This window comes from Tiliqua scincoides, chromosome 9 (genome assembly GCF_035046505.1).
Source record: "Tiliqua scincoides isolate rTilSci1 chromosome 9, rTilSci1.hap2, whole genome shotgun sequence".
In the NCBI taxonomy this organism is placed as follows: Eukaryota; Metazoa; Chordata; class Lepidosauria; order Squamata; family Scincidae; genus Tiliqua; species Tiliqua scincoides.
In genome coordinates, this window is record NC_089829.1 from 46,683,264 (window position 1) to 46,709,366 (window position 26,103).

The following is a 26,103-nucleotide window of genomic DNA, read 5'->3' on the forward strand; positions in this document are numbered from 1 at the left end:
AAAGTATTCTTGAGCATTTTTTGGGCTGTGAACATGCAGACAGAATGGGTGGATCACAGGAGGACTGTGTGCACTGATTTTTCACATGGAACATGCCTGCTAGAATTAATAAAGCAAAACATCTGCATGGCACAATATAGTGACACTTTCACAGCTATCTCAAGAGATAATCCATGCTCAAGCAATCATGGAGATACATGACTTTGGTACATTGCCAAGGCTGGGAGGAGGACACTATGAGTTTATTCCTGCATTATGAACCAGATTCAAAAGCTCTGGTTTACGGCATATTTCTCAGGCAGTGTAAATTGCTAATTCTAACCATGCGTTTCATGCATCGGCATGGCAACAAGCCTTATCTCCAGTCCTTCCTTATTTCCCCATTGCACAGCCTTATTCAACCCTCCTAACCACTTGGGGTCATAATTGCATCAGTGGTTTCGCTGACACAGATCTGAGTAGCCCCTTGGCATGGCTGGCGCATGACACAGGGTAAGGGGATGACTACTTCCTTCCTCCGAGTTGTGCCACAGCCACCTCCTTATGTGCCCTGCATACAGCGCAAGCCAGTTGGCCTACCTGTTGCAGTGCAGGTTAGGATTGGGCTGCCCATATTTTTCCCCATTCATTTTAATTGGGGTCCAACAGCCCAATCCTGAGCTGCCCAGCTCACGGGATGCTGTGGCGCCAAAATGGCTACAGTGGCATCCTGAGCACATTGAGCAGCTGCCACCAGCTCCTCAGGGGAAGGGAACAGTCATCCCCTTCCCCCTGAGTAAGGGAAGTAGCCCTCAATGGGGCTCCTTGATTCTGCAGCAGCTCTTTAGCCAATGTTGGGCTGTGCAAAAACAGCACACACTGGATCCTATCCCCTTCTGATGGTCTGGACCCACCTCCTTCCTCTCCTTGGAGCCAGCAAAATAGATGGCATGGGTTTGAGGAGATCCATAAGTGACTAGACAGTCTACCTGGACATAAGTAAAAAAATAAAGACAGTGCTGGGTCTAGAAAGGGGGTGCCCAAACCCCGGCCCTGGGGCCACTTGTGGCCCTCGAGGACTCCCAATGCAGCCCTCAGGGAGCCCCCAGTCCCCAATAAGCCTTTGGCCCTCTGAAGATTTGTTGGAGCCCGCACTGGCCCGACACAACTGCTCTCAGCGTGAGGGCGACTGTTTGACCTCTTGCATGACCTGTGGGATGAGGGCTCCCTCCACTGCTTGCTGTTTCACATCTGTGATGCAGCAGTGGCAGCAAAGGAAAGGCTGGCCTTGCTTTGTGCAAGGTCTTTTATAGGCCTTGAGCTATTGCAAGACCTTCATTCCTTCATATAAGTTCATCTTTAATGTATTCATTTATGTAAATTTATTCAAATTTTAAATGTAAATTAATTCTTTTTTTCCCCCGGCCCCTGACACAGTGTCAGAAAGATGATGTGGCCCTCCTGCCAAAAACTTTGGACACCCCTGGTCTAGAATGTCTCCAGGAAGGAAGATGGGAATGGAGAGGAAAAGGAAATGTGGAAGAGAGGAAAGTGGTGGGATGTATGTAAAACAAATCCTTGCTGTTTCTCCGTGTGCTCATTCTTCTCTGAGAAAACAGTTGGTGACTACTCATTTTCGTAATATAATTCATTTTCATCCCGTGCAGATGTTAAATCACTTGTTGCCTAGCATGGAGGCTGAGATTTAAAAACAAAAAATTCCTCAGGGTCAAGCTGTGTTAAAACAACAAGTACAGATGTTGTTGGATTCCATTCAAAAAGAACAGTTGGTGAGTAGGTGTCCTGCTAAGAGCACTTCCACCCGAAAGGTAGAAAGCTGTCCTGTGCATGTGTAAGGATCTCCCCGCCTGCTCAGAGACTGTGGGGTTCCTGATGATGTAGAGCTCCCTCCGTGCACAGACTTGTACATGCACAGACTGTCTTCTGTCAGTCAAACAAACATGCTCAGGGAGTGCTGCTTCAATGCCCTTCTGCTCCTATGCATGTTCATTCTGTCCCAGCTGAACCTCCATAAGGGCCAGCTTGCACAGCCTAGTGAATGGAGATGAGAAGCTGCCCCCTACTGAGTCAGAACATTCGTCCAGCTTGGTCAGTTACGTCCATGCTAGCTGTCAGCAGCTTCTCAGGTTTTTCCCTTATAGGGCCTTTCCTTGCTCTACCTGGGGAGGCTGTCAGTATTTGCACCCAGAACCTTCTGCGTGCACAACAGCTGCTCAACCACTGAATTACAACTTCTCTTTGCATTCCAGCAGGAGGAGGCCCTGAGCGGCAACCCATGAGGCACAGCTTTCCCCCTTCAGATGGCTTCATCTGGCAAGCATCTGGGGCCTCCCAGTATGCTCTCTCACGCACACACACACCCACCATAGCCAACTGTGTACACTTGTGCTTTAACTGTGTACACTTTAGTGATCTGAGGAGAACTCAAAAATAAACGTGCAGGAGGGGGTCTACAGTTCTGTGCTCACCAGGGTAAAAATGTGTGTCTTGATGGTCTTGTTCCAGTTCAGCCAAATTGTACTCGGGTGCCTGGCCTTATTTAAGGAAGATTAAAGGTTCTTATTGAGCAAGGGCAGTGGCAACAGAGCCCCCCTCCCTGCCCTGCCTCTTCATTTCAAGCCAGCTGGAACAAACTGGCCAGTGCCAGGCAGCCTTCTCTGTAAGCTGCACTGCACCTGCACAGGTGAAATAGGAGTCCTGCACAGCTTCTCTCAGGCACTCCAGAGCTCAGCGTTGTTGGTGATGCCATTCCAAATGCTCTGGGTCAGACCAAGGGAAGAAAGCTCTCTCTCTGATCCACTCCCTTGTTTTTTCCCCATTGGCCAGCTGCAAACCCCTCCCTCCCCCTCCTGCTCCCTCTCTTGTCCCTGAAGAGCACTTGCTGGTTCCTTCGCACATCCCTTCCTATGCAATCCCTCACCCTGTGCAGAATCCCTCACCCTGTACGGAAGTCACAAAGAGGACTTCCCAGTAAACTGGGGCCTCTAGTTATTTAAGGAAAGCCAGAGCGTTGTACTGGCCTACAGAATAATATTGTCAAATAGCTTACTGAAAAGACCTGGTAAGAGGGACAACAGGGAGGAATTCCTCCTTGTCAGAAAACTTTACTTGTCTTGACCCTTATTGATTCAGATGTCATGTTCTAGTTGTGAGCAGTCTATGGTATAAGCGGTACATGATCTGTTTTTCGTCTCTCCCTCCCTCTCTAATAATTAGGAATCTAGCCAAGTAATAAAGCAAAGGAAAACTTAATTTCTTCCTTAGATTTAATTTGAATAGAGAACACTGCTGGGAACAATCAAAACCTCCCTTTTTCATTCAGTACTTGGGAAGCACCACCTAGAAAAGTCTCCTGGTCGATGAGGATGAAAGGAACATTCTCCCACTGACATCCAACAGGAAACCACAATATACAGTATGTTTACTGTAATTCACCCACCTACCAATCTGGTGAACTCTGGGATCTTCAGATTCCCTTTTTGTGACTGTCGTCATGGTGGAACGTATGGTGCACCACTCATTGTTATCATTATCGTTATTAATAATAATACCTGCAGGGATAGTTTGTGTACAGGAATAAGTGTGCAAGCTGGTGATCTCTGATGAAGCCAAGCCCTGACCTTAAGCAATCTACAGTCAATGATGCCACTGGTCTAACCAAATAGTTTACCTTGGCCATGCCCTCTGACCTGCTCAAACCTTTTAGAATTCTTTGAAAAGGTCAACAGGCATGTGGATGCGGGAGAACCCGTGGACATTATATATCTGGACTTTCAGAAGGCGTTCGACACGGTCCCTCACCAAAGGCTACTGAAAAAACTCCACAGTCAGGGAATTAGAGGACAGCTCCTCTCCTGACTGAGAACTGGTTGGAGGCCAGGAAGCAGAGAGTGGGTGTCAATGGGCAATTTTCACAATGGAGAGAGGTGAAAAGCGGTGTGTCCCAAGGATCTGTCCTGGGACCCATGCTCTTTAACCTCTGCATAAATGACCTGGAGACAGGGGTGAGCAGTGAGGTGGCTAAGTTTGCGGACGACACCAAACTTTTCCGAGTGGTGAAGACCAGAAGTGATTGTGAGGAGCTCCAGAAGGATCTCTCCAGACTGGCAGAATGGGCAGCAAAATGGCAGATGTGTTTCAATGTAAGTGTAAAGTCATGCACATTGGGGCAAAAAATCAAAACTTTAGATATAGGCTGATGGGTTCTGAGCTGTCTGTGACAGATCAGGAGAGAGATCTTGGGGTGGTGGTGAACAGGTCAATGAAAGCGTCAACCCAATGTGTGGCGGCAGTAAAGAAGGCCAATTCTATGCTTGGGATCATTAGAAAAGGTATTGAGAACAAAACGGCTAGTATTATAATGCCGTTGTACAAATCTATGGTAAGGCCACACCTGGAGTATTGTGTCCAGTTCTGGTCGCCACATCTCAAAAAGGATATAGTGGAAATGGAAAAGGTGTAAAAGAGAGCAACTAAGATGATTGCTGGGCTGGGGCACCTTCCCTATGAGGAAAGACTATGGCGTTTGGGCCTCTTCAGCCTAGAAAAGAGATGCCAGAGGAGGGACATGATTGAGACATAAAAAATTATGCATGGGAAGGATAAAGTGGATAGAGAGATGCTCTTTACACTCTTACATAACACCAGAACCAGGGGACATCCACTAAAATTGAGTGTTGGGAGAGTTACAACAGACAAAAGAAAATATTACTTTACTCAGCGTGTGGTTGGTCTGTGGAACTCCTTGCCGCAGGATTTGGTGACAGCATCTGGCCTGGATGCCTTTAAAAGGGGATTGGACAAGTTTCTGGAGGAAAAATCCATTACGGGGTACAAGCCATGATGTGTATGCACAACCCCCTAATTTTAGAAGTGGGCTATGTCAGAATGCCAGTGCAAGGGAGGGCACCAGGATGAGGTCTCTTGTTATCTGGTGTGCTCCCTGGGGCATTTGGTGGGCCGCTGTGAGATACAGGAAGCTGGAATAGGTGGGCCTATGGCCTGATCCAGTGGGGCTGTTCTTATGTTCTTATGGGCTTGGATGCTTAATCAGCTGATGCATGCCCATCCCAGAAGGTGGGACAGCAAGGGCTGTTGTCCAAAATGAAGAAGACAGGGAATCCACAAGACAATTTGTCTGCTTGGCCATGCAATCTTTCTGCAGTGCTGCTGATTTTAAAGTGTTTTAAGGAGGACTCTTTCTGCTTGAACCATACACCAGTTTTTCTTAAGGCAGAAAGCTGGGGGGAAAGCAGGGAACAAGGGGAGCCCATTCATTCCATATATCTTCAGGTCTTCAGTTCCAGTTCCAATAGTTTATCTTGCGTGACACCTAGTATATGAAAATAAAATGTCTGCACTGCGCTCTCTCTCTCTCTCTCTCTCTCTCTCTCTCTCTCTCTGCAGATGTCAAAGAAGCAATGGGAGTTTTGTATAGCTTCATGGTTTCTTTTATTACCCAGACACAGCTATTCTTCTTTCCTAAGAGGTTGCCTTTTCAGATAGCATTAAATGTGCTCATTTTAACTGCACCTCAGCTGTTTTTAATGTATTCTTTATGAATTCCATTATTCTGCCCCTTCGGGAGAACAAGTTGTTCTACTTAACTATTTCTATCTATATACGTTGTTTAAAAAAAACACACACAAAATGACTGAATGGCAACTTGCATTTGATGACTGTTTCTGGGAAGTAACCGATTTAATTGCAGTTGTAGAAACTTCTCTGCATGGCAGGGTGATCTCTAAGTGAGTGGCAATAGAATTGTTGTGGGGTCTGGGGAACTGTAGCTGTAGTCCTGGATTGGTAAATGTTCACTTCTGTTCTGCAGGCAGGTTTCTTTTTCTTTTGCTCTTTTTGACTTGCAAAGTGCCTACGACTTAAACACCAGGGCCCAGCAGCATAATTATGACAAGGGGGGTTTGATTTGCAGCCACATTTCTGCCTCGAAATATAAGTTTCTCTGACCTTCGAAGTACTGAGAAGCAAACACAGGGAAACATACGAACATTGGAATAATTGCAGAAAATTGGGGCCTCCGAGAATTAGTTTCAGCAGGGAGCTGGTTGGTGACATATTTTGAAAGCCGAGTGGTGGATTTAGAGGCACCTCTTCGTACCCTCAAATCCCTGCTCTGGTCTGGTCTGTGTTAATAATAGTGCTTTGTCATTTGCATAGAGCTTTCAGAGAGCACCTCACATGTATCATCTTGACGTCATCCTTGGAACAAGCCTGTAACATAGTAATGTAGCCAGTGGTGTAGCTAGAGGAGGTGCAAAGCACTAAGTTTTGCAGGGAGCCTCAATGCTGTGTGCAAGTGGCCCCTCCAGAGCTATTCTGGGTGAGGGGGAGCAAAATGGAGGTGTTTTCTCAACTTCTTCCTGGAGATGTCTCCCCCCCCCAAAAAAAAACAACAAAAAAACACATGATGCTAAGTTGGAAATTCCTGGGGACCCTGTTAATGTTCTCCTGGATTGCTTTCCATTGTCATCTGCAGAGAGATGCTAATTCCTAGAGACTCCAGGCCAATCCTGCAGGGTCGCCAACCATGTCTACATCAGGTTTCTCCCAACTGAAAGTAAAACTGACAAACAATTTGATTCTGTGCATGTTTACCTGGAAGTAAGAGTTTGACAGGACTTACTGAGATGAATAATCTGTGAGTGCCAATGTGGTATAGCATGCTGAAGAGCTCTTTTTTATAATCAGACCACCCATCTGGCTTTGTCAGCCATTGTTCTGACCAGGTACGTTGTTCTCTTCATAAAGCAGGAAACACAAACAGCACTGTAAGCCTAAATTTTGGATACACCCTAAACTGGACCAGGCCACGTTGCTTGCCATGTTTGTTACATTTCTATCCTACTCTTCATAACAGCTCAAGGTGGCTTGCACAGTTCTCCCCACAACCACCACCACCTTAGTCCTTAGTGAAAATGGGCCAACAACACCCAGTAAGCTCCATAACTAAGTGGTGACTTGAATCCAAGTCTTCCCAGTCCTAGTCTGACACACTAACCATTACACCAGAATGAGTCTTCTGTGTTGCTGCTGTATCTTGTGAGGCCCGGAGCATATGCTACTTTTGCTACTAGGTTAATCCAGTACTGATCACCATGGATTGTCACATGGATTGTCATTCATTCCAATCACAAGCGAGGCTCCAGCACATTGACTAGTGATGCACTCCCCAAACCTCACAGCACATAACTTATGGAGCTCTCTGCCTCAAGCTGTGGCATAGCTACTAGGTGTCTTTAAAAGTGGACTAGATGAATTGATGGAGGCCAAGTCTATCAACAGCTTCTAGCCATGCTGACCGCATGTTACCTCCAGATTCTGAAGCAATGGCCACCTGAACATCAGTTGCAGGAAAACAGTAACAAGAGAGGGCTCTCTGCCTACACATCCTGAGTGTCCCAGAGGGATCTGTTTGGCAGGATGTGGGATCAGTGTGGGAAGCAGGATGCTGGATTAGTTGGGTTCATTTTGATCTGATCCAACAGGGCTTATGTTGTTATGACTACTTGTTGGAGTTTGGGGTTACAATTGCATTAACTAATCATTAGATGAGATGGTCTGCTTGCACAATTGGTAAGTTTTCAACAGCCTCTCTTCATCTGTTAAGGTCCAAATCCTGGACATTCATCACAGCTCAGACAGAGGTGTGTAAATACACCCAGATAATTGGTTTATAAGGTTCCAGGGAACTGCGAAGGAAATGCTGCATTCCCTTGCCCCAAGGCAGGGGATGCACAGCTCCTTGGAGCTTTGAGTGTTACTGTTGTGCACAGTTATGCCCGAGTGTGGCTAATATCTAGGACGGACACCACCACCCCAAAGATGATGTTTGGTGTGCCATTTGGAAACTAATTGAACAATCACAGCTGACAAGATTGTGCCATCATTGTGAGCCAGGAGACAACTCTCCAGAAAGAAATGATTATTTCCCCCAAATGTTCACCAAGAAAGCTTCTAATTACCAGGCCAGTTTTGAGGGGAGCTGAATGGAGCTTGCCTTATCAATGGGTATTTATTCGGCCCTAGTCATCTCTAATTGGGAAGCAAAGCTTCTGGCTCGGAAAGTGTTTATTTAAACCTCAAGCTTTCCCTCCTTAGAAAAGATTTTACTTAGTATTCTAGCTGGGAATGCATTAATGATGCTTTGAAATGGGCCCGGACCTTTACAAAGTGTCTAGCACAGACACGGCCTTCATTTCTGGAGATCGTGTTCCAATGGCCTTTTGCATTTTGTTTAGGAGATCACTATTTTATCCAGTACCTGCACATTTCAGCTGCTAAATTTAGAAGTGGAGAAAACATACACAACCATATTAAAATGCAAATATTTGGCTACCTGGCTATGCTGTGTGGCTTTTCAGATGCTTATTTTAGGATCCTGGATGCAGTAAAAGCACACAAGGTGTGGATTTGCTTGCCAGGCCTTTTTAGAACAACAGCCTCCTATCTTGTATAAGTTACTTTAACTCGGCAAACAGTTCTCCTTAGTAGAAGTGCAGTCAATGGTGGATGTTTATAGCTGATGAGAAGCTGACTCACAAGATGTATATATTGTTGAGCTGGAATTTAGGTGCAAGGAATGTACAGATGTTCCAACCCCCTTCCACCCCACCCCCAATAAATTCTCCTTGTAGACCCAAATTATTTATTTCCAGCAGCAGCTTTTAAAATACCAGAGATGAATGAGCTCTCCTCGTTCCCATCTTTTTCCCATCTAAGGCTTCACTGTGACACTTTAAAATAATCACCATTACAGAAAGACTGCATGGCTGGCAGACTCACTGTTTTGCCCTCCTCTAGCTATGCTACTGAGTCTTCCTTTCCCCTTTTCAGCATGAAGGAGCTGTTTCTTTCACAAGTTCCACTATTAAACCATTGAAAATACAGTTTACGTCATTTTCCCAACACATAATAGTTTTGGACTTTAAGGGCAATTCTTTTGAGAATTTTTTTTTTCTAAATTGATTTATTCAAATATTTTACCTCCTTTTCAAGCCTTGTCAGGTAACTCAAGGAGAGTAACAATAAAAAAAAGAAACAAAAAGAAAAATCACATGAAGCAATAAGCACAATTTAAATTACCGTAAGTTAACTTAAAAATAAAAATGGCAGCCAGCTGAAAATGAACAGCATCCTAAAAGAACAGGAGCAAACTTTGCTTGATTAGCTCTGGGCTCTGCAAGGTGAGCACAACAGGACATTCCCTTTGAGGGGTCACTGCCAATTGTACATCCCCTCATGATGGCACCCGCAACAGGGCCCTCTGAGATGGTCTCATGGAACAGACTTCCATGGAGAGAGATGTTCCTTTGACTCTTCAGGCCCCCAATCATAGCTTTATTGCCAGGACTTTGCATTGGGCTCAGAAATCCATAGGCAGGCAGTCTAGGTAGAGTGCATTAACAGAGTGCATGGAGTGCATTAACATGAGTGCATGGAGTGCATTAACAGAGTGCATGGAGGCTGCTTAAAACAACAGTAATAGAGGCCCAGCAGAGGTGTATACCGCAAAGAAAGAAGGGTTCCACTAAATCCAGGAGGGTGCCCGCATGGCTAACCAGCCAAGTTAGAGAGGCTGTGAAGGGCAAGGAAGCTTCCTTCCGTAAATGGAAGTCTTGCCCTAATGAGGAGAATAAAAAGGAACATAAACTGTGGCAAAAGAAATGTAAGAAGGTGATATGGGAGGCCAAGAGAGACTATGAGGAATGCATGGCCAGCAACATTAAGGGGAATAATAAAAGCTTCTTCAAATATGTTAGAAGCAGGAAACCCGCCAGAGAAGCGGTTGGCCCTCTGGATGGTGAGGGAGGGAAAGGGGAGATAAAAGGAGACTTAGAGATGGCAGAGAAATTAAATGAGTTCTTTGCATCTGTCTTCACGGCAGAAGACCTCGGGCAGATACCACTGCCCGAACGGCCCCTCTTAACCGAGGAGTTAAGTCAGATAGAGGTTAAAAGAGAAGATGTTTCAGACCTCATTGATAAATTAAAGATCAATAAGTCACCGGGCCCTGATGGCATCCACCCAAGGGTTATTAAGGAATTGAAGAATGAAGTTGCAGATCTCTTGACTAAGGTATGCAACTTGTCCCTCAAAACGGCCACGGTACCAGAAGATTGGAGGATAGCAAATGTCACGCCTATTTTTAAAAAGGGAAAGAGGGGGGACCCGGGAAACTATAGGCCGGTCAGCCTAACATCCATACCGGGTAAGATGGTGGAATGCCTCATCAAAGATAGGATCTCAAAACACATAGACGAACAGGCCTTGCTGAGGGAGAGTCAGCATGGCTTCTGTAAGGGTAAGTCTTGCCTCACGAACCTTATAGAATTCTTTGAAAAGGTCAACAGGCATGTGGATGCGGGAGAACCCGTGGACATTATATATCTGGACTTTCAGAAGGCGTTTGACATGGTCCCTCACCAAAGGCTACTGAAAAAACTCCACAGTCAGGGAATTAGAGGACAGGTCCTCTCGTGGATTGAGAACTGGTTGGAGGCCAGGAAGCAGAGAGTGGGTGTCAATGGGCAATTTTCACAATGGAGAGAGGTGAAAAGCGGTGTGCCCCAAGGATCTGTCCTGGGACTGGTGCTTTTCAACCTCTTCATAAATGACCTGGAGACAGGGTTGAGCAGTGAAGTGGCTAAGTTTGCGGACGACACCAAACTTTTCCGAGTAGTAAAGACCAGAAGTGATTGTGAGGAGCTCCAGAAGGATCTCTCCAGACTGGCAGAATGGGCAGCAAAATGGCAGATGCGCTTCAATGTCAGTAAGTGTAAAGTCATGCACATTGGGGCAAAAAAATCAAAACTTTAGATATAGGCTGATGGGTTCTGAGCTGTCTGTGACAGATCAGGAGAGAGATCTTGGGGTGGTGGTGGACAGGTCGATGAAAGTGTCGACCCAATGTGCGGCGGCAGTGAAGAAGGCCAATTCTATGCTTGGGATCATTAGGAAGGGTATTGAGAACAAAACGGTTAGTATTATAATGCCGTTGTACAAATCGATGGTAAGGCCACACCTGGAGTATTGTGTCCAGTTCTGGTCGCCGCATCTCAAAAAAGACATAGTGGAAATGGAAAAGGTGCAAAAGAGAGCGACTAAGATGATTACGGGGCTGGGGCACCTTCCTTATGAGGAAAGGCTACGGCGTTTGGGCCTCTTCAGCCTAGAAAAGAGACGCTTGAGGGGGGACATGATTGAGACATACAAAATTATGCAGGGGATGGACAGAGTGGATAGGGAGATGCTCTTTACACTCTCACATAATACCAGAACCAGGGGACATCCACTAAAATTGAGTGTTGGGCGGGTTAGGACAGACAAAAGAAAATATTTCTTTACTCAGCGCGTGGTCGGTCTGTGGAACTCCTTGCCACAGGATGTGGTGCTGGCGTCTAGCCTAGACGCCTTTAAAAGGGGATTGGACGAGTTTCTGGAGGAAAAATCCATTATGGGTTACAAGTCATGATGTGTATGCGCAACCTCCTGATTTTAGAAATGGGTTATGTCAGAATGCCAGATGCAGGGGAGGGCACCAGGATGAGGTCTCTTGTTATCTGGTGTGCTCCCTGGGGCATTTGGTGGGCCGCTGTGAGATACAGGAAGCTGGACTAGATAGGCCTATGGCCTGATCCAGTGGGGCTGTTCTTATGTTCTTATGTTCTAACAGGAATGTGATCTGGTCCTGGCCCCGGGCCCTGCTCAAAAGCCTGGCAGCTGCATTCTGTACTAATGGGGCTTCCAAACCATCTTCAAAGCCAGCCCCAAGTGGAGTGTGTTACAATGGTCCAATCTCAATGTCACCAGTGCATTGGTAGCTACTGCTGTTAACTGGAGAGTAACAGTCCCAGTGAGTTATTTTTTCATCTACCCAATGAAGCTCAACATATGATCCTATCTTGGAGGTCCTGATCTGCATGACCACTCCAGTTACAGTACAGTGGGTAGCTACATTCGATATTTTATGTAGGCCTTTAAGGATGAAGTACTATTCATATTTACCTGGGAGAAAGGCCGACTGAACTCAGTGCAGTTTACTTATGAGTAGATGTACCCAGGATTGTACTATTAAACAGCTTGTACCCACCCGGTGGTGTAGCTAGAGGGGGTGCAAAGCACTACGTTTTGCAGGGAGTCTCACCACAGCATGCAAGCAGCACGTCCCTCTACCCTTCAGAGCCATTCGCCTCCATTTTGCTCCTCCCACCCAGAATGGCTCTGAAGGGGAGGGGCCACTTGCAAGCTACATGAGGTTCCCTGCAAAACGTAGTGCTTTGCACCCCCTCTAGCTATGCCACTGTACCCACCTCCTCCATTTAGAATCAGTGGCTGACAGTATATTGCAGTGCACAATGTAACATTGACAACTGTGTACTAAACAGCAGTACAACAAACAGATAAGCAAGTAAACCAAACTACCTTCCCAGCAGGTTGCAGCCATGCTGTCCTGTTGCAGCCGAAGCAATAGTCTTGCGGACACACTCATTTATTTCAGCCTCAGCTTTGGCGACTCTATTTTGTCAGTTGCCTCAAGTGTTATCCAATATCTCTACAGACAGACACGCACATACAAATAGAGGGAAAGATAAAAGATGGTGAAAGATGTGCTCACTGACTTATGCTGTAGAACAGAAGCTGTGGAAGTGACCATTATTATGTAAAGTTCCGTGACAATTCTCAACAGCTGTATATCTCTCCAGCGTTCCAATATTCTGCCTGAAATTGAGTGGGCTTCTGCACAACTTCCAAGTGAAAATATGCAAACCTCCAGGTCCATCTCCTGCAAAGGCTCGCCGCCCCTACAGAAGGTCAAGCCGTTGTGAGCACCGACCCCTTGCAAAGGTCCACATGAAGACGGTATCATTGGGCCCCAGAGGCTCAAATTGTTTGTGGGCACATTCATAAGAGTCTGGACTCTGTTAAAACATTTGAATCGCCGGGGTGTGAGTGTGTGTGTGTGTGTGTGTGTGTGTGTGTGTGTGTGTTTCATAGCAGACTTCTAATATCCCTGATTACTGTGGATAGAGCAGTCTTCCTGGCAATGTTGATGGGCAGCCCAATCCTAACCAAATTCCTGCGCTGTGGTGCAGCAGGGCTGGTGTAGCTTACACTGTATCCAGCGTGGGAACTGTGGCTGTTGGAGGTCTCCTCAGGGTAAGTGAGGCTACTTGGATAGCTGGCACAAATCTCGGCCACCCTGTGATGGGCTTTCAGGCTCAATGGGGAGATAAGATATGGTGTAGGCCTCTTCCGCCATCCCCATCCTCCTGCACCTCATTACCCTCCTCTCCACCCTCTCCTTCCCAGAAACATCCCTCCCTGCACCATTTCGCCCTCCCTTCACTCTCCCACCATCCCACAGAGTGCCTTCTTCCCTAAAGGGCACTGGTCTCCAACTGGCAGTGGGAAACCGTTGCAGGTCTTTCTGCCAGCAGAATGAGCCTCCTTGCTGGTGCAACATGCCTTATGGCATGTTTGTGACAGTGCATGCTTGTCCCGCCAATGGAGGCCAGCATAGGATTGGGCTGCCCATTAAGGCTGCAACCTTATGCTCACTAGGGCTTATTTCTGATTGAGCTCTAGGGTGATGTCATATCCATACCTACCTCAGTGGGAGTGACTTCCCTTTCTCCCATTCCCCATAGGATTGTGCTTTGAAGAAAGTATGGAACTAGGAACAGGTGGTTTCCTATTTCAGCCTACATGGGTGGACTCAGACTTGTAAGAAAATGTCCCTGGATTGCAGGAGCTGCAGAGGGCACCTAAATGCATGAGTACTACTGTAACCCACTTTAGCACTAGCAGCAATAACAAATAAAAGCAGAACAACACCATTCAATTCAGCAGTGGAAAGCCTCCAGAAATGCAGCTGGTATTAAAAGTTGTGTGGAAAAGTTGGATCTTAGTTTGACGCCTAAAGAGGTAGCATGAAGGGGCTTACCTAACCTTCCATGGAAAGAGCAAACCAAAGGATTGGTGCCAGCACTGATTGATGCTTTTGTTTGATGCCCTCTGCGTCTCATTCAGCTTGGATATCCAGAGGAGGTTCTAAGGTGTATCATGATAAGAGTGATAAGCAGTTATTCAGAGAGGACAGGACCTTCTTGGTAGTGGTGCCAGCACTGTGGAAATGGCATTCGTTTCCCCCATTGTCTTTCAGGTGGCTGGCTAAGACATCACTGTCACATTGGGCTTTTGAGAGTGTTAGATGCAGCCTGGGACAGAGCTTGCAACTGCCCTGTGTGGGGAGCTGCCAAAATCACAGCTGGAGCAAAAGACTCTCATGTTGTGGAATGGCCAAGGCTGGTAATTGGACCTCTCTGTAAAAGCATCCCTTGGCCTTGGGTTGAGGTTTCCTTGTCTCTGTTATGTATGCTTCTTTCCTTTGATGCCTGGCTCCTGAGTTGACTCCTGGCTTGTTTCTAATTGGGTGTCCTTCGGGGAGAAAGGTGGAATACAAATTGAATAAATAAAAATAAGTAATAATCATTGTCATCTGGTCTCTCTGTCTTGATTCTTGGCTTGGTTCTGATCCTAGCTTGCTTCTTGGTCTGGGACTTTTCACCTTCCATGGTTGCTGTCTGTGGCCCAACCCTGACAGATTGCATGATGGCTCTGAGAAAGGTTTATGCATTGATTTGCTGCTGCTAATGGGGGGGGGGGGGTTCTGAAGCATTGCTACTGATTTCTTATTTTACTGTTTGATTGTTGTGGTTTATATTGTTGTGGTTTTTATTGTATGTGTTGAATTTTGATAATGCTCAGCCGTTATGTGGGTGTTGTAACTGGCTAGGCAGGATAGAAATATTTTAACTTCCTGATAAATGTAAAAGTAATATGTAATACATATTGCTTATTGCATAAGTATAAATATTTCTCATAGGGAAAATCGCTCAACATGCATTAAGCAATTGATCTTTTGGTTAGCTAAATATGATGAGACTGTGACAAGCAACTTGAATAGAACATTTTCTTCCAATTTTTGAGTGACAGTAAATGAATTGAAACTAGAAGAGATGGAATTCACTTGGAATCTCGAGTTCTTTATTTAAGTTGAATTGTTTCACCAAGGAGAAAATTGATATTTGAAACATCTTCAGAAATGTGATAAACACCTTAGTTGAGAAGAAGCATCAGGCGGCAAACTGAGAAACTTGTCAAGGGTCAGATGTTAATGTCTAGGACATTATCTTTCTCGAAGACTTGCTGAGATGTAGTTAGTATGCAATTCATGTTGCATCAATGCTACATCCTAGGCAAATGTTGCCAGGGAGTAAGCTCTGTGGGCTGCACCTGTGAGTAAACCTCCAGAGGCGGACACATTAATATACCTTTTTATATTTAACTGGGTTATTTTTAATTATCTGTTTCAAGTTTTGGACATGTCAGGCCTGGGACACGGGGGACCCCCGGAGTCGCAGGAGGCAACAGCAGCAGGGCACCTCGGGGTCTGGCCTCAGCAATGTCAGCCCAGCCCAAGTGGCCTCAGCAGGGTTGTGAGGGAAGGGGCTTACATCACCCAGGTTCTTCTCCCCACTATCTGGGACTATCCTAGTCCCAGGCCGCTTTGGCTCATGGGCTAGTCAGCTTCTGCTCCAGACAGTGAGTTAGCCAGATCTGCCCTCATCCCTGGCCGGGCTGGGCTTTAAGCTGGAGACCAGCCCCCTTAGGCTCCGCCCCTTCCTCCCTGTGAGGGTTATAATGCTGGCCACCTGAGCCTTTCCTTCTTCCCACCTGGACCTCACCTTCCTGCTCTGTCAGCCAGCCAGGCTGCAGGGACTCCTTCCTACCCTCTCACCTCTGGAGTGAACTGGGCTTATGGGTGGTGTTGCCCCTGCAGACTGGCAAGCCAGGGGGCAACTGCAAGCCATGGAGCTCTGAGCCGTCTGCTGGAGGTCTGCCCAGTCGCTCAGGGACTGGCTTGGTCCCCCACGGCTCCAGAACAGGCCAGGCTTGCCACTGAGTGCCCAGCCATGGCTTGCTCCCAGGAGTCTGCAGGCCAATCCCCTCTGGCCTTGCTACTGTTTTCCCAGCAGGTGTGATGGTCTGCCAGTGGCAGCCCCACGGCTCCGTTTCCCCTGCCAGTCACAGGGGCTGAGGCAGGCTCCCTCCTCCTGCTGCTGTAGCTACCCAGCCTGGGGACTTGCTCCTGGGCAGTTCTGCTCTCAGGTAAATCAGGGGAAGCCTGGCAAGAGATTTGTTTTCTGCTACTGCAACCCATTCAAGTGCTTAGACTCTTGTCTCTTTCTGTTGTTCTCTAAGCTGTGAGAGCAGATTCCTGACAGAAGTGATGCTTGGTAGTCAGACGAGAGTGCAGATCACCAATAGAAGTGATGCAGGCATGTGCAGGCAGAAGTGTGCTTCTCTTTGCCTCATTTTCAAAAAAATACAGTGGGCAGAGGTAGAACCCTGCACCTTGTACAGAGGTGCAAAGAAAGGCTACCAGATGATCAGTGACTTTTTAGCTTGGGGAAAAAAGAGGCCGAGAGAAGGTGGAAGTTTATGAAATTAGACATGGTTTGGACTAGGAAGCAGAGACAACCTCGAAAAGTCACAATATAGTATTATCCTTATTAACATCACCCAGAAAGGCACAACATCTTAACCCACTTCTGCGCAGCCCACAGGTGTACACATTTAGCCCCTGTTGTGTTTATATGCAGCATTGGGCAGAAATGGCTTAAGGAAGTTTAAGAAGGATAAGGTCCCACTCCCAGCTTCAGTCCTTGGCATGCCTAAGTAGGGCTGCAATTTCTGGTAACACACCCTGATTTACAGCCCAGTCCTAACCAGTGCTGGTGCAGCAGGGCCACAGGTCCTACACGGTATCCTGTGCTGGCTAGGAGCAGGCTGGAGGTCTCCTTGGAGAACAGAGACATTTGCTTCCTTACCCTGGGTAAAGCCCCAACCTGCACATGGGGCTATTTAAATCTGTGCCAGCAAAACTGCTGGTGCAAATCCAAGAAGCCCCACTTTGAGCTCTTGGTTCCAGAAGGGGAAATAGGATTTGATGTGCACTTCTGCCACTGATCCCCCTCCCCCCTGGACTTGATCTGAATGTGCTTTACAGAACATTTGTGACACCCTAGGCAGGCCCAGCACAAGGTTAGGACTGCTGTATTAGAGTCTAAGGTTGCAATCCTATATACACACTTTAATAGGAGTATTTCTCATTGAACACAATGGGACTTACTTCTGAGTAGATGTGCATTAGCTTGTGCTGTAAATCAATGTTTTCAGTGGGTCTGTTACAGTTTTGCAGAATCCCTGACGTTCACGAGATGGATGGTATTTGTTCTTAGTTTTGAATGGTGGAGCCAAATGGTGGTGAAATCCTGTGTGTCTTGTGTGGCAGTTCTCTGTAACGTGCCACCAGACTGCTGTGGTTGTGCTGCAGCACCTCACATTGCCTGGAGAGCAGGCTGGTCATTGCCTATTTTGAGGTGACCGTGGTTCTGTACTGCTCAGGTCATTAACCGCTCTCCATGGTAAGGTAAATATTGGAAGGAACGCAGCTCAGCAGAAGTGGCGTAGCTGAAATGTGCTGTCCCTTATCTGGAAAATATGATCAAGATTTGCACGTTGCCTCTTCTGTCATTTGCAGCTAATGAGTTTCTGTGTGAGAACCAAATGCTTATTTCTGGTCATCACCTGCATAACTTCCTACTTAATGTTGTCACTTCTGGCCCTTAGCAAGAGCTATGAAAGCCAACTTCAGCCCAGTGAATGAAGTGAGTTTGACACCCTGGTTTAGGATGAAAGGAGCTGGATCTTTAAATGAAAGAGAATCAGTTTCAAAGCAGGGCTAAGTGGCAAGAGAAGGAAACTCTTGAATGACTAAATTGGAAGTTGATTTGTTTTGCATAGTCTGCTGGAGTGTGGCTGGGGGCAGGGGGAATGACATGACAGCCCCTGCACTTCAGAATTGCACTATGCACCGGGTCTCCCATCAAGTCACTGACTGGTTCTGCACCCACCTGTGTAGCAAGGTTGTTGCATGATATAGAATAAAGTCTGGGAAAGGAACCCATCTGGTTTGTTCAAAATTCTTGGTATTCTTCCTTGATCCCATAAGACAAATGGGGAAGGGGGTGTGGTTCACTGTCTGGGTTTCTTAGTTGTAGTTTTCATTTTATGCTTTTGTTATGTTTACCAGTTTTTTTTAATTCCATGCATTTCAGATTTGCCCACACAAATTATTTTTGCAAACAACACAAGCATATTTTAAAAATAAAATAAGCAGTTCTAAAAATGTAGTCATATACGTTAGTGAAGTATGGCTAAGAGAGGTTTCAAAATGAAATGAAAATTAGAATAGTTACTCAGACAGTTTTCAGACAGCAATAAATCCAACCACTAATCACAAAAGGTCTCTTGTAAATTCTGATGCATAATTATACTAAATTTTGAGCTGGGACATTATCCAGAGAGGCCGGGGGGGGGGGGGGGAGGAGAGAGAGAGAGGGCTGGGTTGTTGTTCATTTCCCAGTCTTTGCATGCATTACTGAATAAAGTGAATCTTATTTCAGGAAAGGAATCCTACAGTCACAAGCTTCTGTTAAGGAAAAGGCTGAATGAAACCTTGAAACTGAGAGCGCCAAACAGAAACATCATTTTCAGGTTGGTGACTTGTTTCTGTAGTTGCTTCTTGATACACTGGTGGTGAGGTTGACTGAGGCAGTGCAAAAGAGAGTGGTGAGGTAGAGTGGCAAAGACACTCTAGCCCGCCACTCTCATCTCCTCCACACTTCCTCCTTTGCTCCTTAACCCCTTCTTTTTTTGAATCCAGGGGGCTGGAGGATGAGGAACAGCCGGGCTGGCTCATGCACTGGCAAGTCAGGGTGGGCAACATGCCTCTTCTGTTCCTTTGAGTCCCATTCCTTTGACTTCAGTGAGCAGCAGGAATTGTGCAGATGTGTGACCCCCTGCCTAGTCACCCTTGAGGTGCTCCCTTGGTCAGCCTCATGAATGAGGTGGCCTGTGTGTGGATGCACCAATTCCTGCACATTCTATACTTGGTTGTGTGAATAAAGCAGTTTTCTTACATTTGTAGTTATGTTGTATTGCATAAGATGTCTTTACAAGCTTTGGAATCACAGATTGTTCTTCCCTGGCACAAGTTTGCAGAACACAAGCAGAATGTATTGTCCTGATCGAGAGACTCTCAAGATGGCTGCACACCCACCATTGCCCTCAAGTCACCCTGTCACTTTGTTGAGCAAATGATTATCGCATCAGTGTTGTCCTTTGTGGAAGGAGCACTGAGAAGGGGGCAACTGGTCTCCTGGCAGGATCTTGCTTGTCCAGGGAAGACATACTGACATAACTGATCTCCTCCCCACCCACCAGCAGCTTACTGGCTGCAGCAGGCATGGCAGGCTCTGGCGATGAGGCTCAGGTATCACTACCTTTTGCAGCAGCACATCACAAAATGGCTGCTGATTCAGCGCTCCATGCACCGTCGGCGGCCATTTTATGACAGCAGAACACTGTTTCACTGTCGTCAATGCCTCTGCACCAGCCTGATCCTAGTTAGGTAGAAATGCTGAATGCTAGTTAGGATTGGGCTGTAGGTGACTCAGAAGAGGGGTTCCTCTTCCCTGTGAGTTCCCAGTAGCATTTCTCCGCTGTGGGGAAACAGGACAGTAGCATAGCTATGGGGGCACAGCACTAAGTTCTGCAGGGTGCATCAACGTGCAGTGGCAGCAGCCCCTCCCCCTCACTGTTGGAGCAATTCTGGGTGGTAGCAAAGCGGAGGAAACTGAAACAGGATATGGTGAATGGCCTTTGATGTGATCCTGCAGGGCTGTTCTTAGAACTTATTATAGGGGATGCTAATTTCATTGCCATCCCTGTGGTGTACATAATATATAGCTCTTTGTAAAAAGAAACAAAAAACTGTATTTATAATCTGCAGCATTTTTTGTTTGCTCAGGCTTTTTTGCTGTATTTTGTTGACTTTTATATCAGGGTTAGTCATTTGTAGACTGTATTTTAGGATATGTGGTTTTCATTAGCCAGTCTGATCTGCAGGGGTAATTGCTCCATGTTGCAGGTTTGGTGCAAGAGTGCCTTTAGCATTATCATTTTCAGTATGAAATCTCAGGCTTCCGCTGCCTTTTTCTCTGTATTTTCTTTCCTGCCTCTGGAACATGCGAGGTGATTTATTTCCAACCTGTGCCAGTGAAGGAAGCCAGGCTCTGGGTGAAGGGAGAGATCTCTCTGGCTTGTAGCAGCTGACCTTTCAGAAAACTGATTTCCTCAATTTCCTGGTCCAGATATTGAGGAAGTCTTCCCAATAGAACAAGCCTCTGCAGAGGCCAGAAAGAGTCATTAATAATTCAAATTTGCCTGAATTAAGGCAACAGGTCCATTCTTTATGCAGTGTTGAATTAGTATAATCTGATTTCCTTTTATTTCCTGCCTAGCCTCTGGTTAAACCCCATTTGCCCATTGCAGAGGGCCAGATTTTGAAGCATGGTTTCTCCCACCTGGAAGAAGTGATGTCATTATATGCGTTAAGGGTGTATCCACACAAATTAACTGCATCTGTCTTCTTCCAAAGAATCTGGGAGGCTGACCAAAAACCTGTTTTAGAGATCTCTGACCCTCATAGACATTTTATGACACCCACACATGGTGGTGGAGTGCTAAACCCATGTGTTGTACTTCCATGAACTCTTGAGTTCCTCGAGGGAAGAGGCAGGCAAGCCATGGCAACCTGAACTGCCTGTCACTGCAATTTCCCATCCTGAGTCCTGGAGTATAGATTCTCTGCCACCAGCAGTGGCGTAGCTAGAGAGGGTGCAAAGCACTAAGTTTTGAAGGGAGCCTCACCACAGGGGGTAAGTGGCCCCTCCCCTTCAGAGCCCTCGTGGGGGGAGCAAAACAGTGACATTTGAACGACTCCGAAGGGGAGTCGTTCACTTGTGGTGAGGCTCCCTGCAAAACTTGTGGTGAGGCTCCCTGCAAAACTTAGTGCTTTGTACCCCCTCTGGCTGTGCCACTGGCCACCAGAGATGGGATTAAGGTTCCATCTCATAGTTTGCCTCTAGTCTGGGGTTAGCCCATTAACCTCGGGATCTCTCAGTTTTGAAGCTGGCTGCTAAAGGAAGAGCCTGGCTCAACTTCCTGTGCAAGCACTCTTTCCAAGTCCCTGTAGCATTTTGCCAGAAGCAGTCTGTTAGCAAGCCAGCCACAGTAGCTCAGTGCTATTGACATGATGAGACAGGCAGATTGGTTGTTTCTTAAAAATAGGGTAAGTTTTAAGAAAAGGTAGGGAGGAATTGACATAGAACAAAATGGTAAATCAGACATAGGCAGAATTCCAAAACCAAACTGAAGTAGAGTCCCTGCACTATGTGGAGGCTGAAGATCTCTGGACCACAGGGTATGGCAGCCTGAACACTAACCCCAAAGTGGCTGGAAGAAAATGTTCCTCCTTTCAGACCAACCTTTTTAGTTTGGGTGGGAATGGATTGGGTTTCTACTTTGCTCATGGGCTTGTCTGGAGGTAGGAAAACCTAACCCCATTCTTAGGACCTTCCCCAGCCATGGGCAGGTGGGTGGATGTAGCCAACTAGGCAGGTGTGATCAGTGGGCTGTGGTCCTGATGTCACCCTGACCCACTGCTCAGAAGGGCACAGGTGCCCCTTTTCCTGTTAGGCAGTCTAAAGATGTAGTCTTCCTCCGAGATGCTCTAGCCCAGGGGTGTCCAAAGTTTTTGGCTGGAGGGCCACATCATCTCTCTGACACTGTGTCAGGGGCCAGGGGAAAAAAAGAATTAATTTACATTTAAAATTTGAATAAATTTGCATACGTTTGCATAAATATATTAAAGATGAACTTATATGAATAAATGAAGGTCTTGCAATAGCTCAAGGCCTATAAAAGGTCTTGAACAAAGCAAGGCTGGCCTTTCCTTTGCTGCTGCTACTGCATCACAGATGTGAAACAGCAAGCAGTGGAAGGAGCCCTCATCCCTCATCTCATGCGAGAGGTCAAACAGTTGCCCTCACGCTGAGAGCAGTTGCCTCAGGCTAGTGCGGGCTCCAACAAATCTCTGGAGGGCCAGAGGCTCATTGGAGACTGGGGGGCTCCCTAAGGGCTGCATTGAGAAGCCTCGAGGACCGCATGTGGCTCCAGGGCAGGCTTTTGGGCACCCCTGCTCTAGCCCACCACTCTGCTCTCCTCCACACTTCCTCCTCTGCTCCATTTCCCTCTTCCTTTTTGAATCCGAGGAGCAGAAGCAGCTGGCATGCCACTAAAGAGGGGTGGCATTTAGGCTGCAATCCCAACCACACTTTCCTGAGAGTAAGCCCTATTGAACAAAATAGGACTTACTTCTGAATAGACCTGGTTAGAATTGTGCCCTAAGGCACAGGTGGTTCCAGCTTTGACCACTGATCTTGGGGAGGCCATACTAAAGAGTGTACCCTTCAAGACCAGAATCAGCTGCTGATGCTGGGAGCCCTGGCAAAAGGAGATTCCTATCTGTCTCTCCAAGCTCCTTCCTGCTGAACTGAGCACACAAAGGCAATGTAAAATAACCTGCAACTGTACTTCTGCATTCATTAGGTGCAGAAGAAATAGCCCATCTTCCTTTTCAGCCAGATAACAGAGACAGCACAGACAAATAACAGGGTTATCTAGGTAACTACATAGTGAGGCTATCAAAACACTATTCATTCATTGTTATGCATTGCTAGAGTAGAAAGAAATAAAGAGCAGCTCCAGGAAGCAGAGGGACTCTCTGTGAAGAGCATCTGGGCATTGTCCCCAATGAAGTTTGAAGTGGCTCTTGTTTCTAATCAGTTGATGATGCAAATGTGAAAGCTGTTATTACCATTGTTCTCTTGGGGGTAAGCTGGGATGACCAGTGTAAGGTCCAAACTTAGGCAGAGGGACAGGAAAGATGAGACTCTATTTTGCCAGCAGGGGGACCACTGGTGGCAGGGGGACTTCTGCCACCATAAGAGAGGTGATGTCATCAGAAGGAGCACTCAGATGTCACCTGTGACACTTTTTTCAAAGGACCTTAGGCGACATGCAATAGGCTCAGGAGGAGGCAAGTTGGGCATACACAAATGCCTACATCTAGGCCATTGTCTTTCCCAAGGGCTGCCTTAATATAACCTGTAGCTCATGTAGCTCATGTGCGGACAAGGCATGTCTGCTGCCCTGATGCTTGCTTGTGGGCTTCCAGGCTGGCTGCTTCTGGAGACAGATGGCTGAGCTTTTTGGTTTCTGTCTGCCTTTTGGCCCTCAGTTTGGCTGTACTTGACGTAAGAGGCGACTAAACAGCCACCGGGTAGATGGGACTCGCCAGCCTGGGAAGGCAGCTCATCTGAGAGAAGGAAAACTCTGACCCCAAACCTCCACTGCCTTGTGGCTACATCCAGTTATGGAAAAGGCTTCAGGAGTCAACCTCCAGGCAAAATCCGGAGTCCCTGAGGCAGTTCATGGCTGAACACAGTCACGTTCTGGCAACTCCTGCGACGCTGCTGGAACCAACCGTATTGGCCTCTGCCTTTCCATTGGACCATTTCAGCGAGGTCATTTCAGAGGGGGGATTTGCTGCATGGAAAACAGCCTATCCTCCATACCTACTTTACCCAGGCTTTGCGCACTGGAGAGGACACTCTGTTCCAGAACCACCAATCAGAGCGTGACACCATGGTCTTCCGAGACTGAAGGATGCCAACAAAGCTCATGTTATATTAAGACTACAGTCCTATTCAAATTTAACTGGGAATAAGCCTACAGAACATAGTGGGTCTTAAATGAACATGTGTAGCCTAGTATTGTAATATTCCTTTTTAGCTTTAGGCGGGGTATTTTTCAATTCTTTTTTAAACATTTTTATATATTTGGTTTCAACTCTTGCCGCTCCTCCATGACTAAACCAACTTCCATCTGTTGGTTCTGTGTGCAAGGGGTTTTGCACTGGTCTTGCTGTGATGTCTATACAGAGATCTTCCCTCACCCACACCTTTCCCCTGCTTTTGCACTGGTCTGTATAGAGATCTGCTCCCCCCCCCCCCACTTGTATTGGAATCGAGGAAGATCTGGTGAGGAGGTAGATGTGGTGTCAGCAGTGGCCCCTTTAAGGGTAAGGCCTGGGCATCCAGCAGAGTGTGCTGCACAGCTGTAGCCACTTGAAGGCAATAGGGCCCTCAGGGATATAAGAGCACCTGAGGCAGGAAGTGTTTGTGGGTTGTAGAAGGAGTGCAGGTGGACTTTGGAATCTGACCTGGCTTATTGACTTTGTACTTTGACTTGGATACTCTGACTGATTTGACTGACTTTGGAATCTGACCTTGGACTGTGACTTGGCTTATTGACTTTGGACTCTGCCCTGGATACTCTGACTTTGTGACTAAGGGACTGCTAGAGACACTGGAGTTTGAAGTGCGGCTGCTGTGCCCAAGACCTGCTGACGATCCAGGGTCTGCTGTAGTGGTGGGAGGCTGCTGGCAGGAGAGAGGACCTCTGCAGGTTGAACAGGCGAGCTACCCTGGCGGTGGGGTCCAGCAGGACTGCAGGGCAGAACCAGGGTCATTTGTTGAGGGAAAGGGGAGCTAATTTGCTTAAAGTGGGCATAATTCTCCAGGCAGAGAATGGCCTTGGAATCAGACAAAACACCATAGAGGACCAGGTGTCTGAAAACACAGGACAAGAATGTATGATAAAACTAACTAAAAGCTACAAGAGGGGGCTACTTTATAAAAATGGGACCTATAAGAGCATAAAGGTAAAAAAAAAACAACAACTATATATGCAGTGTATCTTCATTTTAGGTGTCAAAAGGGTTTTGTGGCTCCCGAAGTTTTATTTCCTCTGGAAAATGGGTCCAAATGGCTCTTTGAGTGTTTAAGGTTGCCGACCCCTGATCTAGGTGGTTAAGGGCTATTCACACACTCCATGCAAATACAAGTCGCTAGTGTAATTGTATGTGCTTACAGATGAGTGTATATGTTTTCATTTAAAGTTTATAGGGTACCTGATCTCTTGAAAATGTGCAGATTGTTTGTTCTGCTAAGGCATTGAAAGTTGTCAGATGAATAACTTTCTCACCTGCTGATCTACAGTTGTGTACCCAGGTTACGCACATTGCAAGTAGCATGTGAATGTAGCTGTGGGGAATCGGGGATATTGTAATAACTGGAGGGTTCCAGAAGCGTAGCTATGCTGGGGACAAAGCACTAAGCTCTGCAGGGTGCCTCAACACACAAGATGTCCCTCCGCCTTGCCTTCGGGGCAGCAAGAGCAAAGGGGAAGCATCTCCTCCCCTTGGCTCTTGCCACTGGGAGTGGCTCCAACAGCAAAGGGCAGGGGCAGCTTTCCTCAATGAAACTTACTTCTGAGAAGTCAGACATAGAATTGTGCTGTTAACTGCTTGAACTCTTTAAAGATTTTAAGAGATGTTTAAGTCCCCAAACCATACAGGCACAGACAGGAAGCCACACACACTAGTCTCTCTGGTGGGCTGGTCCTGATTCCAGGTGAGGATTTGAGAGAGAAAAGGCAGTGACTTGCAACTGACGAAGGCTCCCGATATGTTGAGAGTGGGGTCCAGTCTCTGCTATGAGACTGACAACAGGAAGGCAACTTGCAGTCCCCGTGCCACCTTGCAGCTGACAGGCAGAACTGCAGATGGAGTGCACAATGAGCAAAATCCAAAAGCACTGTCAAAAACAGGTTGCTTTTTCAACTGCAAAGCGTTTGCTGAAGTCACAGTTTTGGAATTCTATCAGGTTTCTTCTGGCCCAAAGATGCGGTGCTGCCATTAGGTTGGTGTGGTTCACTAGCATGAAAATGGAAGCGCCTGGAGATAACTGGACAATGCAAAGTCCCCTGTTATCCATAGCAAAAAGGCAGGTCCTCCTGTGCAACCAGAGTGGTCCATATCTGTCCACGGTGCAGCAATCGGAGAGCACGTGTGGGGCTCTTGCCGACAAGGGTTGCTAGTCCTGCTTGCTGATCGATATAAAGAGTTACTGATCTTGTTGAACCAACCAACAATCCCTCCCAGGAATCCTGACCACGTAGGCCTGTGCTTATCCGAATCAAGCTGGCAAA

At 46.8% G+C, this 26,103-nt stretch overlaps 1 protein-coding gene across 1 annotated transcript in view; it reads left to right on the forward strand.

Moving 5' to 3' along the window:
* SMPD3 (sphingomyelin phosphodiesterase 3) overlaps positions 1-26,103 on the forward strand; it is a 190,099-nt gene that overhangs the window by 41,432 nt on the left and 122,564 nt on the right. The window contains exon 2 of the mRNA XM_066637360.1: positions 18,552-18,642. The gene's annotated coding sequence lies outside the window, so the exon portion shown is untranslated. The remainder of the gene's footprint in view (positions 1-18,551; positions 18,643-26,103) is intronic.